Below are 15384 nucleotides of genomic sequence, written 5' to 3'. Positions count from 1 at the left end.
GTATGTGCACTAAAACAGCAATCATTTCAGAATCAGAATCAGAATGGGGTTTATTGCCAGATGTTGAGGTTTACAACATTAGGAAATTGCTGCGGTGCTTCAGTACAAACAATAAGAATTAAAGTGCTATGTAGAAAGAAAGATATGTGCATGAGATATACATGCATATATACATGAGAATAAGAATTAAGAGTGCTACGTAGAAACATATATACATGAGTGCAGGTGATGATCAGTGCCAAACATGAAATGATGCAGTGACACAGCGTAGGGTCATGTGTTAGTGGCGGGGACAGTCATGTGGTTATTGTTCATGTGTCCAACAGCAGAGGGGAAGAAACTGTTCTTATGGCGAGAGGTTCTGGTGCGAATGGACCGGAGCCTCCTGCCTGAGGGGAGCAGGTCAAACAGACTGTGTCCAGGGTGAGAAGGGTCAGCTGAGATCCGGGCTGCACGCCGCAGTGTCCTGGAGGTGTACAGGTCCTGCAGAGATGGGAGTCTGCAGCCAATCACCTTCTCAGCAGAGCGCACAACACGCTGCAGTCTCTGTTTGTCCCTGATAGTGGCTCCAGCGTACCACACGGTGATGGAGGAGGTGAGGATGGACTCGATGATTGCAGTGTAGAACTGCATCATCGTCCGTGTTGGCAGGTTGAATTTCTTCAGCTGCCTCAGGAAGTACATCCTCTGCTGGGCTTTCTTGATGACGGAGGTGATGGTGGGCTCCCACTTCAGGTCCTGGGTGATGGTGGTACCCAGGAAGCGGAATGAGTCCACAGAGGTGATGGGGGTGTCAGTCAGGATGATGGGGGGGAGTGGGGCTGTGTGCTTCCTGAAGTCCACAATAATCTCCACTGTCTTCTGGGCATTCAGCACCAGGTTGTTGTGGCTGCACCAGGTCACCAGACGTTCAACCTCCCTCCTGTAGGCAGACTCATCCCCGTCAGAGATGAGCCCAATGACGGTGGTGTCATCTGCGAACTTGATTAGCTTGACAGACTGGTGGGTGGAGGTGCAGCAGTTGGTGTACAGGGAGAAGAGCAGAGGAGAAAGAACACAGCCCTGAGGGGAGCCGGTGCTGATGGTCCGGGAGTCTGAGACATTCTTTCCCAGCCTCACATGCTGCTTCCTGTCCGTCAGGAAGTCAGTGATCCACCGGCAGATGGGATCAGGCACATTCATCTGGGAAAGCTTGCGTCGGAGATGGTCTGGAAGGATGGTGTTGAAGGCAGAGCTGAAGTCCACAAACAGGATCCTGGCGTAGGTTCCTGGGGAGTCCAGATGCTGCAGGATGAAGTGTAGGGCCATGTTGATGGCGTCGTCTACAGACCTGTTGGCTCTATATGCAAACTGCAGGGGGTCCAGGAGGGGGGCCGTGAGGGTCTTGAGATGGGAGAGAACCAGGCGCTCAAATGACTTCATGACCACAGATGTCAGAGCCACGGGTCTGTAGTCATTTAGTCCAGTGATCCTAGGTTTCTTGGGGACAGGGATTATGGTAGAGGACTTGAAGCAGGCAGGCACATGACATGCCTGCAGTGAAGAGTTGAAAATGCCAGAAAACACTGGGGCCAGCTCGTTTGCACAGTGTCTGAGGGTGGCAGGAGACACGCCGTCTGGGCCGGGAGCTTTCACTGCTCCTTTGTAGTGACAGGTTACAAAACGTCATTAGATGCTGCATGGCTGTACAAGATAGACTTTGGTTAGCAACAACTCTCTGAGGCCTTTACTGTGAAACAGAACGCTGTCTTATCCGGCTAACTTCAAGGTTTAATGTGGGAGTTTTTTGTAATCCAAGACATAATGCCAGGTCAACTCATGCTTTGAACCTAATCTGCTCCAGAGCAAATCATGTTCCAAATGAGAGATCAACAGGTAGAAAATCACAACCTACTAACCAGTAAGACCGAAAAAGAACAAAATAAATAACCCAATCCCAATCCTGGAAGGTCCCTCAGACCGCTGTGTGCAGAGAGTAGGAGTGTAAAATCTTTCAGCAGAGTCTGATGTCTTTGTCTTTCCATGATGAGCAACAATAATGAACATAGATTCTCTACAACAACTTTATTGTTTTGGAAGTATTAATATATGATCCCAAAACTTCTACATTTAACCTTTTAATCAGACCAGCAAAAATCTAGTATTGAATCTTAGCACAGTCATAAAAAACTATTTGCTAAAAGCATTTTTGCAGCTGAATATTTTAAATTACAGTTAGGATCACTGGTTGGCTGTTTCACCTGTAAGACATTAAAATAACATGCTAAGGTTTAATAGTCTATAAGGAATACACTCTGAGGCCTGGGCAGTGTTGTGCTAATGAGAGAAGGTTTGTGTGTGCAGTGAAACAGTAATTTTTTTTATCTCAAAATTTATTGATATGTTTGATCCTTTCTGAGCTGCGTTAATGAAGCAGTCATTAGAGCACCATGTCCGCTACAATAGTTCTGTAGTTTGATGCTTGAGTCGTTGCAGACTTGTTGAAACTCCCTCACCCGTCAAAGCAGCGTCTTTGTTATTCGAGTCCAGCAGATGGCAGTGTTTCACTGTCTGACGGCTGTCTGAAGCTTCAGCTGGATTATTCGTTTAAATGAGATCGTTTTATAAAACTTACAACAACAGGCCTGAACCTGCTCAGCTCCAAAGAGCTGGCTAAACGATGGGGCATGTTCAGAATCTTCCTGAAGTTTAACAATTTCCCAAAAAGCTACACAAAGTGAATTTTCATATAAGACAAGAAGGAAAGAACAGGGTGTGACGTGGAAGGGGCCCTCTGGCAAACAAATTACTGCTTTTATTAAGTTACAAAACTCGCAGTCTTGTTCACGAGTGATCAGAGAAGGGAACAGGAGATGGACAGATGGATCGGTGCTGCGGCTGCAGACTCTTCACCAGTCCCTCTTTACCAGTCGATTTACGTCCTTACCCTCTGTCACAACGGGACTGAACGGACTCACGCGTAGGCTCTGAGTAGGGAACAATAAAGGTTTTTTATTTACAGAAGCACCAGGTGATCTATTTACACAGTGGGGAAAAGACGGGTTCCGGGAATCCACACACGAACAGGAGGGGGGAAAGACACTTGCAGTCCACACACGCTCCAAAGTCCTCACTCCATCCACGCTCCACGCTCCTCTTCACACTCCACAAGAAACACAAAAGCTCGCTCCAATCCTCACACACTTGATCGCTCAGGTAACACAGGGGCAGGTCCAGGGAAATCTATTCGCAGAGATGCAAAAGGTTACTGTAAGAAGATCGCTAGGGAAACACGAGAACGAACTGAGCTGGGGTTAACACTGACGAGAGTCGGCAACGGTCCAGCGACGAGAAATACAGGGCTGCCATCTTATAAGGGGACTGGAACACTGTTGGGTGATGAGCCACAGGTGTCACCAGGTGCGTGGGCCAAGGGCAGGAGCCCACAGATGAGCTCCGCCCAGGCAGTGAGAGAAGGAGGGAGGGAGAGAGCGGGGACAAAATCAAAACAAAAAAACACATGTAGCCACACTGAGGCGACCGGGTAGACACAGGGACCCTGACACCCTCGCCTTTTTCACAAATGTCATGTATGAAAATCTATAATAACTCCAGTTATACGGATATCAATATCCTCATAAGTGAGGATATTGATAAACTGATTTGAACTTTTACTGATTTCTGTTTAGATATAAATTGATTCAAAGTGGTCAGATATGCAGATTCTGACCTTTCCTCTGGCAAATATATAAACTCACTGAAAACAGTTTGACTTTTCAGAGAGTTTCCTATCTATCTGTATTTTTACTTTAATAGTTAAGCACGATTAACATTTAGGAAACAAAAATAAACAAGTTAATAAATGAAATGAAATAATACTGATTTATATATTCACTCTGTTTACTTTTTCCATATAGAAATACAATGAAGACTTCCATGTTCCTGCTGGTGGCGCTCTCTGGCACTGTGCTCTGCATGACTAACGGACGTGTTCAGAAAACCAGCATATCATCAACATGATCCCACAAGGGGGATGTGATGATCTGATAGCAAACAGAGATAATAATGGTAACTGTAAGCGCAAGAATACCTTTATCATTGGTGACTTTAATCAAGTTAGAACAATTTGTGATCCAAGCAATCGTATCAATGCAAATAGAAATCTTTATAAAAGCCCCACAGACGTGCACATTCTGTATTGTAAACTGCTGGGACAAACAACGATACCCATTGTACACACAGATACAGATGAAAAGGCGTATTGTAATTGCATGTGATAAAATCAATACTTTCCTTCAGCCTGTGCACTTTGAATGTTGCTCTTGAGTTGAGAGATGCTGTGAGCTTGCTGCCATCTTTAAACATCACTTCATGATGCTGGTTTAGATGCTTTATAAGACTTTGTTACGTTTCTTAAACAGTGATGAAAATAATAAAGAGGAAATATGAGAGAAGTGATTTTCAGTGAATGTTGAAAAAAATCCCACAACAACAAAAATGATGGCAACATTGCTACACTTTGCTTTCTTAGCTTGCATATTGTACATTTTCACAGTTGTTTCTGATTGGCTCCATCTTCTCTCGTTGTCACAGCTGTTGCTCAACTTTCAGCACTCATTCAATTAAAAAAACAACAAACAAAAAAACCAAGCTGCTGCTGGTAAGGTTGGCATTCTTGCAAGACTCAGTAACACAAAACAAATAAAAAAATGCACATCCCATGTTTATCCCATGTGATTCCAGGCTGAGTTTATGCATTTATGCTTATTTGTTTATAAAATATTATAAGCTGGTCTGAGGTCATTTGTTACTAAAGAAAAACAAACAAACACTGTGTCATTATTTAATCCACTAAAACTAAGACACAATGCAGAAGCAGTGTGTGAAAACTAAGTGCACCTTCACTGGTGTAGCATCTGCCTTAGAAACAATGAAGTCAAATGAAACTGTTGAATCATCTCTATGTGCTAAAGGCTCATTTTAATGCAGCATTAATCACGTTGCTTTAACAGTGCTGCATTTTAATAATGTTTATCACGTTCTTTGTAGATTTTAATTATCAGCATCGTCGCTGTGAGAACATGTCTGGTTGGAGCAGGCGGCACTCAGGGATCATGTTGTGTGGAAGAAGAGTCATGTGATTGTTTTTTTTAAAGATTTTTTTCTATGAGTGCACAGAGTGTGAAACAGAAAGATAGGATCGACAGAGAAAGCTGATCATGTCTGTTGTGACACCTGCAATCTCTGACTAGAGTTTTAGGTTTTGTCAGGCAGCTAACACAAAGAAAGCCTGGCTTCATTGTACAAATACAACTTACATATACAACACATGACATATTACACAGAGTCATTATTTATTCAACAAAAACTAAGCCAGATGCAGTTTTTGGATTTTATTTCAAAATGTTCTTATTCTGATTGTTTACTTAATATATTTAGACACATTTGGTTTATTTCTATAAAAATGATATTTTACACAAAACTTCAAACAGCTGCCTGCAAACATGGCTCTTTATTGTAAAGCCAGGTATGAACAACAACCTGCAGCTGCATGCTGTTGTGCTCATTGGTGTCACATTAGGTTCTGAACCACAAACAGAGAAGTTTCTTAGAACTGCTGGGCTAGTGATGTAGGTGTTGATGCAAATGATGGCTTAGGGTGGTGCTACGACAGTGTATAAAAACTGAAGCTCCCAGAGCCAAGTGTTATTTGTTCTTCCGTAACTGAGGTGAACTATAACCTGCTCAGGTAGAATTTAATAACAGCGTGTCTGAACTGCTCGTCTCCAGGCTTCACGTTTCATTCTGTAAGAACTTGTTGTTTGTTTATGAACTTTTTAGAAACAACAGACTTTTGTATACTTCCAAGAAAGAGGGAGAACTTACTCTTCTGCCACACTCACGTTCATCTTTATCTGTCATCAGTTCAGATAAAAGCATCACTGATTATTCTGAACACTGTTTTAAAGCTTCTGCGTCACTCTGATTTCTTCTTAAAGTTGGCAGACAGGATTGTGAAGAAGGACATAGTGGATCCCCCCTTTTAATGAGCATATTATCTGTGAACACTGAATACAAACAACCTAAATGCTCATTAAAGAAGCAGGTTGGCTCATAAAGTGCTCTGTACTTGTTTTATGCAAGTGCTGTTTCTGGAAACAACCACCATCTGTAATCAACACAGGACTTATTGAGCTGTCAGGTGTGCAGACAACATGGCACATTTTGGGAACACCTATAGTTGATGTCTTAATTATGAAAATAGCTACTATGTAGTTGATGCTTCCTGTTCTGCCAGAGCAGGTGCAGCCTTTGTGGAAGTGGGTTCCACTGGACCAGCGTCTGTGAACGATCCATTGTGGGTGATTTTTTTTTTTTTTTGACCTTACATCTGTGTGTAAGGACCAACCACAACCATCTAAAATCTTTGCATGTTATTTTATCTTCTGTGTAAGAAGTACACAGCATACCCTGATGATCAGCTTCAAGGGTTCTCAGTGTAGGATGCATACAGTATGTCATGCTGAAATATAGAGCACTTACAATAGAACCCACTAGAAACCAACTATTTTAGCCTGGTTCCTTAAATCTATGGCATTTTTCCCATGCTGACTGATATGCTGCTCAGTGTCTTTTGCTGTCTGTCATGATCCTGGGCCATGTTGGCCCAGCATTCTTAGTTTTCATATGTTTTGTGTGTTGTTCTTTATTTATGCCATGGTTTCTGTTAAGATGTTCCTTATTTGATTACCTCCTGTGTGCCCCTCTGTTTATCTGTGAGCCCTCGTTTCCCCTCCTTGAGTTTTATTCCATGTTTTCCCAGCCCGTTATGTCCGTGCTCTCCCCGTGCTGTCTCTCCTCCTCTCTGAACCTCCGTGTACTTCCTGTTTTACTTTGACAGTCTCCCGTCAGTGTTGCGTTCACTCCTGCCGTGTCTTGTTATGATTATCAGTGTCACCTGTGTTCCCCATGTGCTCCCACTTCCCTCGTTAACCCTCTGTGTATTTATGTCTGCGTCTCCCTCAGTTCTGTGTCACGTTCTCCCTCATTCATGGCCGTGTGTTTCTCTGTGTATTACGTTATAGTTTCCTCGTTTAGGTTGTATGGTTTCTCTCTCCAGCAATAAAGCTGTGTTTTGAGTTCATTCCTGCCTCCGTGAGCTTGCGTTTGGGTCCTCATCCTGCCTGCACACAGCCGCAACCATGACAGTCTGCTTTTAAATCAGATGTCACTCTGAACATAAACACAAGCCACAGCAGCCCAGCTGTCTTAGCTGAGTACAAGGATACATTTACTCTCTTTGTGTAAAATATTGTGATGATTTTACATTATATTAGGCAGGCAGCTGCCCAAATTAAACCGTGACTATTAGCAGTTTGGTTATTTTGAACGCCTCGGCTGGAAAAAATTCAAAATGGTTTGTAAGGTTGGCCACAGCTTTGTATGTAAAGGGGAGTTAGAAGATTGCTTCATATTTTAAGATTGATTAAGATTAATTAATATTTTTAATTGTTTTATTTTACATCTCACCTTTTACACTGCATTGAGTTGCTGCCATGTGATTGGCTGAGTGTACATCGTTCTTTGTTTCAAAATGGACTTAATGCTTGGTTGAACAGTTGTGATGTTTATCTCCTTTAGATTTATTTTTTATTGTCATGATGAAAAATGGTTTGTTGGTTCATACCTATGAAGTTACAGTGTTTCTGAAAAGCCTAAAAAGATGAATTGTTACCATAGTAAACTTCAAAACAGACTTTATTATATGATATAGTTATAAAATTGGATAAAAACTGACTTCAGCATAATATAAAATAATGTGTTGTCACTATGTATGCATTGGTCAACTTTCAGATCTATGAAGTTCAGCTCCCCCAGCTGTGTCTCCCTTCTGTGGCCCATTCCCTCATTACTACCCTGTGTATTTAAGCCCTGTGTTTTCCCACGCTTGGTGTCGTGTCGTACCCTCAGACCCTGCCTGTGTGTTCCTGCTTGGTTTCATGGTTTGGTTTCTGTTTTTGTTTCATGCCAGCAATAAAAGCTGTGGTTTTAGTTACATTTCGTCTCGGAGTCCTGCATTTGGATCCACATTTCCACCTGCCCGCACTCAGAGCCCTGACATCAGCATAATATAAAATAATGTGTTTTCCCGATACCTGATTTTTAGCACTATGTATGCATTGGTCAACTTTCAGATCTATGAAGTTCAGCTCAGTTATCTATGTTTTCATTTTTAGTTTCCATTTGCATTTAGATGCACGGCCGATTCTCTGATGTGTGATCTGTTTCTACCTGTGCTGATGCTAGCAGGACTAAAGCTGATCAAGCAGCAGTAAATATGTGAAGCAAGGCTGAAGGATACACTCATAAAATGAACAGAATCATAAGAATATAACAGCACGAGCACTGCAAATGCAACTAAAACATGTTGACATCAAATGGTATGTTATTTGAAATCTATATGAAATAATGACACATCTATATTTTCCAATTTATTTATTTTTTTTGTATTTATTTATTTTTTCCACAGTTGTGTAAATCAGTCTGTCTGTGGACTGGTACAGCTGAAAAGCCGACGCAGCCAGTTCCTCTTCTTCTTCTTGGGTTTTTTCTCTGGCACAGTCTTAGCTTCAGTTTCGAGTTCAGCTGGATTGGTAGTTATCGTTTTCTCTCTGTCTTCTGTTTGTTGTAGAGAGTCATGCAGAGACATCTCAGTTGATGTCAGGGAGTCTTCTTCTTCTTCCTTGTCCTGTTCTTTGGTGTCTTTTTCCACCAGAAGCTCAGATTTTCCATTTGCTGTGTTGGAATTTTGTTCATTTTGCTCCTGTGTGATTTTAATGTAGGACGCTTTGACTTCTTTCAACTCTTGATAAAGAGTCTCTACTTTCATGTCATGAAGCTCCTTGTTGGAGCAGAGCTGGGATTTAAGCTCACTGATTTCCATGTTCAGTGTCTCCTGGTCCTGCCTATGTTTGTCTTCCTGTTCCTTGAGTTGGTGTTGAGCTTCTAGGAGCTGTTGTTGGAGTGTTCCTATTTGCTCTTGTTGAGTCTTGTATTGGACTTCAAATTGAGCCTCCTTCAGACCTACACAGTCCGTGTGTGAAGCCTCTGTGGTTTGTGTAGAAGAATCCACACACTGCTCTGTGGTAGGGTCGCTGACGTCTTCGTGCAGGACACGGATCATGTCATCCAGCATGACAACTGCTTGGTTGTCCTTTGCTTGAACCTCTGTTTTGCTCTTATCAGGCTTATTATTATCATTAGCCTCCTCCAGTTGCTCTATGAGCTCTTTAATTGTTTCTTCATGCTGTTTTTTGTCGGCGATCATCTGTGCATGAAGTTTGGTCACCTTAGACTGGTAATAAGAAGCCCTCTTATTAGCAGCTACCAGTTTCCAGTAAAGCTCGTTCTGGTGGTTTTGGGAAGCTTGTAGTTGATGCCTGAGAGCAGCAATCTCACAACATGAATCATACTGGACTCTGCCATGATGGGGTATAAATCTGGGATTTGGCTGATGTTGCCACGTCCCTCCATTTGGCCCAGGGTTTTGTCCACTGGCGTTATTCATGTTTGCCTCTGTCTCCATATTCACGTCGTCCTTTGGTTCTGACATAGGGAGGGATTCAGGGTTTTCCCTTTCAGAGGTTCCTTCAGGGTTTCCTGACACTTCTTCATTTCTCAGGTTGCTTCCATCAGCCACGTTGTTTTGGGCTTCTAGAAGAGCCCGAGCATACGCCCGAGTAATCGGTCGTCTGGGTTCTTCAGCCACTCTTTTCTGTTTTTGCCCCCTTTTTTTCTTGCCTTTCACGACCACTTCTGTTTGAACTTGTGCCAGAGGACGTGTTTCAGGATTTGGTGTTTGGGGTTTTTTGAGGTCATTTTCCGATCTTTGCAAAACTGTTATATTTGGGCTCACGACCACTTCCATCTGTGCTTCTGCCATTTTATATGCGTCTGCTTCAGCGTCTGCTTCTGCGTCTGCTTCTGCGTCTGCGTCTGCTTCTGCGTCTCTGTGTCTTCCTTATCTTGGTTTTAACAAACAGGTTGTTTTGTAGTTCTGCCACCAAAGAGTTGCTACAGTTGACTGAATTTCTCCTTCCAATGACAGAATGTGATGACATCACAAGCTTTGTGCCTTTGATGACATCACAAGCTTTGTGCCTTTGATGACATCACAAGCTTTGTGCCTTTGATGACATCACAGGCTTTGTGCATTTGATTCTGTGATTGGATAGTTTGAAAATAAAATGTCCACAAATGTACTTTAAAAAAAGTCATTTTATTTTGTAGTATATGTTGAATTAACACTATAAAAGCTACTCGACCAGAATTGCAGTTAAAAATAAAACAAAAGCAAAACACAAGTTTTTATAAATGGTTGTTACAAACAAACCAAAGGAGAAGACGACTGTTTAGTGGAAAAATATTAGACATGCTCTCTCATAATAACTGTGTAATAATGTAAACTAAGACATGTCGAAAACATTGATATTTAGTTAAAGGTATTTATTCAAACGATCCAATGACCAGCATGTTTTAGTGAATGTCTGTAGGCACTGGGAGCTTGGTGGTTGCCTAGGCGACAATATGTCATCTATGTTTTGTTTTTAATTCAGTTTCACTGGTGAAACTAAGAAACAACAGGCTGTAGAGGGACACGTTAACAGAGCTTTACTAACTCTTACTGTCATATCCAGTGTGGACAAATCTGTATAGATTCATATTAATATATTAATCATTCATTTGAATAACCAAGGATGCAAAATAAAAATCACAGGAGAGTTTATGAGACGAGGTCAAGTTCAGAGACACACGTTTAGCAGAGGTGAAGCCTCGAGGACAGCTGGCAGCTACACCCATGTATGACAGCACCCACCTGTCACAAAGAGCAGCCTTTCCATGCCTGACTCTGCATAATTGTCAGCATCCAAGCATTTTAAATGAGTCATCATCCTCAGAAATCATCCTTTGCACAGTTGTTATGAAGAGAAAAATAAACTTTAGAGCTGAAAATCAGATATGAACCGTGATCTGGGAGGGGAAGGGCACCTGCTGCCAGACAATGTTCACCTTGGAAAAAGTCAAAAGTGGTTTATAAATTTTGCCACAGGTCTGTTTGTCAGAGGGAGTTAGGCCATTGCTTCATAATTAAAGACTGATTAAGATGATTCATATTTTCTTAAAGGTTCTTTTTAGACCTCACCTTTTACACCTGCATTGAGTTGCTGCCATGTGATTGGCTGATCAGATATTTGCATTAATGAGTATTTGAACAGATCTACCTAATGAAGTTTTATATTCATGATGAAAATGCTTTGATGGTTCATACCTATGAAGTTACAGTATATCTGAAGAGCCTTAAAATATTTTTTTTACCATAGTAAACTTCAAAACAGACTTTATTATATGATATAGTTTTAAAAAAGGATAACAATTGACTTCAGCATAATATAAAATAATGTGTTTTCCCGATACCTGATTTTTAGCACTATGTATGCATTGGTCAACTTTCAGATCTATGAAGTTCAGCTCAGTTATCTATGTTTTCATTTTTAGTTTCCATTTGCATTTAGATGCACGGCCGATTCTCTGATGTGTGATCTGTTTCTACCTGTGCTGATGCTAGCAGGACTAAAGCTGATCAAGCAGCAGTAAATATGTGAAGCAAGGCTGAAGGATACACTCATAAAATGAACAGAATCATAAGAATATAACAGCACGAGCACTGCAAATGCAACTAAAACATGTTGACATCAAATGGTATGTTATTTGAAATCTATATGAAATAATGACACATCTATGTTTTCCAATTTATTTTATTTATTAATTTTATTTTTTCCACAGTTGTGTAAATCAGTCTGTCTGTGGACTGCCAGCCAACACATCCACAACACCAACAACTCAGACAGCACAAAGCCTTTTAAGTTGGCGAGGCGTGATAGCAAATGCAGCGCAGGTACATCCATCTGACCTGCAGCAGCATCGCAGACCACGCCCCCCCTCCACACCACTCTTTCCTCACAGTTGCTCGCCATCGTTGCGCTCAGAGGGTAGAAGGTCCCGATCGAAGTGCACAGGTAACTTCCCTTCACATTTCACCACAATGATCCTGTTGGTGAGAAGCCTGCCTTCATACTGGCAGCTGGGTTTCCTGGCTCCCTGATGCTTTAGCTTACATTTAATTATGCGAAACGTTGCGGTACTATACGTCATGCCGCTATTTTCATCGTACCTCCCATCACCTCTACAAATGGATTTGACCTTTGCTGGAATGCTGAGGATGAATGTGTTGGTTTCCTTACAACTGTTGTCAAGTTTGTAGATATTCCTATTTGATATTTCTGTGTTACACAGCTTTTCAGTCATCTTAGCATCTACATGCTGTCTTCTAAACTTTTCATAAGGTGTTTCTTCAGGTCGGTGCTCGCTTGGTTGAAAATTGTTCACTTTGGAAAATCCGGAAGCAAAGAGCAGCACGAGCATCGTGCAGACAAACAGTGTCTTCATCGTCTCCTGGAGAAGAAAACACATGGACATTTTTCCACATTAAGAATTTGGCAGATACATCCTTTTGGATCCTGAAGCTCAGTAAGTCGTCTTTGTGAGCTGCAAACACACACGACAAGAGGACTGATAGACCTTTTTCTTTAAATGAAAGAAGTCGTTTTATTTATAGTTTTCTTTTTTATTTATTTCTAATCATATATATTACTTTGTTCTCTGTTTATTTTTTATTTTTCAACTGTTAGGACGATTTCTAAATATCCTGAACAAGCCTGATCTGGACGGCTCCTGGAAGCAGATTCAGGCGTGATGATGTCATTTTCAACTGGAAAAAGAAGCTTTGAAAAGCTGAAGTAGTTTAAATGTTTAGATATTTAACCTTGTTGTATTACTTTATATTTTATATTCATCGTATTAAGACATCAAGATATTTGTTTTTGCCTTAAAATTTTGTGTTTTAATTTATACTTTTTGTTATTCTTTTTTTTAATTTTGTCATTTTGCCTTTTTTACTTGATGTGATTTGGATAAATATATATTTATATCTACAGATATATTGAGAGAGTTTTCCTCTGGGTTTCACAAGCCCATTTTATAGATAAAAGTCCAGGTCATAATAGATCCGGTTCATTAAGAACAAAGTTTAAATCCGATTTAATATAAAAGCCTTTCTGCACTCAGTTATTCTTTCCTGTCATATGTTTCAGTGTGCTCTGTAGTAACAATGACACACTGCAAAATAAAAATAATAAGACACTCACCTTTTTTTTCCTTTACTAATGATGATGATTAACCTGCAGTGGTTCAGGTATAAGTTGGTTGTCTGGAACAGCAGGTGATGAAGATGTGGTGAAGGGTCTGTGGTTCATGTATATAGTGGGTTCATTACATAACTGGATAGGCAACATCTGACAGTCAGTTTAAATAAGATCTTGTTGTATTTGAACACAAATCAGCAAAAACAGGTCTCTCACCGTGCAAATATACAGCTTATGTAAGTTTAGTATGCTCACCGAATGCAGTGTTTAGTGTAGCAGCAGAATTATGACAGTTTATGGAGATGTTCAACGTGAGCCTGCTGCCCAGCTTTAAAAGGAAAATCATTTTAAATGATACATAATAAGTTCTTACCAAAAGAGGAATGCAGACGGAGATGAGCAGAGATCTCTTCTGCAGTTCAGATGCTGCTGTGAGTTCTAGTTCACTTCTGTCACAGAGGAACAAAGTGTGTTTGGATCTGGACACTTTGATTTTTATACTTCTGATCAGCACCACCTCAAATAATCCTTTGCATCCACACCTACATCACTGGCCCACCACTTCTAGGAAACTTTAACACTTCCCTGCTTGTGACTCAGAAAGATAATGCAAATATGATGACCACTGACCACAAGAACCTGCATGTAGATGCAGCCTGTTTTTCCACATCTGGCTTTAGAAAAAAAATTAATGCACAAACAAATAGATTTAAAATAAAAAGATGTGTTGGTATATTTTGACCTTTCAAATAAACTATTAACACTTCTTTTTTCCCCTTTTTAAGTATAATTTTTGGCAAATAAAGTGAGTGTTTTGACCATTTGCAGTTAAAATGTTGAACAATCTTTTTATTTTTGTTTTACTACCAGTTGGTTGTAATAATTTCATATGAGGATTTAAATGGATGTATAACAAAACAAAGGATAAAAGTATATATAAAAGTATATTTAATGAAGCTGATCGAACAACAGTGCAATATGGCATGATGACAGTGTTTACAATTTTGGCAGGAGAACAAAAGATAAATATTATAAAATACAAGACATGAAAATCTCAGAGGTCAGGGGTCGGGGGCCCAGGAAGTCTGACCCGCAGATTCCAGGTCTGACTTCGAGTACATAAAATATCATCTTTCTTGTGGGGAAGGAGCCTGAGTTAGAGCAGGAAGTTACACCATATTGATATTGTTGGGGTAGCCTCAATGCCAGTGTTGGACTCTCCAGTTTCCTTGAAGGAGGTTTGACTTTGTGCCATCGTTGGCTGGACTCTGTGCTCATTGATATCCCCGTATCAGTGAGTTAAGACACCATGCATTTATTTTCTGTGTGGCACACAACAAGAAAACAAGCCAAGAGAGAACACATCAGCCTCCAATGACAGTTTATTAAAAGGTTTATTGGAGGTTATTTGTTGTGTTATTGAACCTGTGTGCTAATGAAAGAGTGTCCTTAATAAACGTACTCCATAAGGAAGTGTGTTCACAAGTGCACAGAACACATTAGGGCACAGGTCAATGATCGATTTTACAATTGTATTGTCAGATCGATGGACACTTTCGGATACTTGGATATTCAGGTGATTAGAGGAGCAGAGATGATCAGCTGATCAGGATTTGGTGGTGTGTTGGATCAGGTGGTGGAGAGATACAGGACAGGCCTGACATACACAAACGTATAGTGAAGGTGCAGAGGCTCAGATCTGTGACATCGTCCCAGCTCAGTGTCCATATTTAGATGTAACAGTGCTATAGACTTTACCTGACAACTTGTATGAGTAATGTTTTCATCTCAGGCATGTCAATTTCATTTGTGAATATATTTTTAATACTTGTACAACAGATTTTTTTGAGTGTTAAATAGAAATTATATGCTGAAACTGAAGTGATGGGTCGCACTCTTTAGTTCTGCTCTCGAAACAATGTAGGTGGTCCAGTTAACATATTTACATTTTTTCATTTGCTTTTGCTGTTTCACTTGCAAAATATTTCCAGTGTGACATTTGATCAGGTCTTGTAAACCTTGTCGTTAACCAAGCAGTCACTCCCAGGCTGCTGTGCTGATCACCGGATCTTAACTTCATTGTCACAGTGCACTCAGAACAAAACAGCCATGCAGAGATATGAGTCACAGTGACATTAAAACT

At 40.7% G+C, this 15384-nt stretch overlaps 1 protein-coding gene across 1 annotated transcript in view; it reads left to right on the top strand.

The window, feature by feature from the left end:
• LOC146577557 (protein NLRC3-like) overlaps nucleotides 1-15384 on the top strand; it is a 122788-nt gene that overhangs the window by 20691 nt on the left and 86713 nt on the right. The window lies entirely within an intron of this gene.

The sequence above is a fragment of the Mchenga conophoros genome, linkage group LG3 (genome assembly GCF_057382185.1).
Source record: "Mchenga conophoros isolate Kocher_MC1m ecotype Shallow Benthic linkage group LG3, M_conophoros_male_GT1.1, whole genome shotgun sequence".
Taxonomy (NCBI): Eukaryota; Metazoa; Chordata; class Actinopteri; order Cichliformes; family Cichlidae; genus Mchenga; species Mchenga conophoros.
This window is presented reverse-complemented; position numbering and strand designations above follow the sequence as displayed.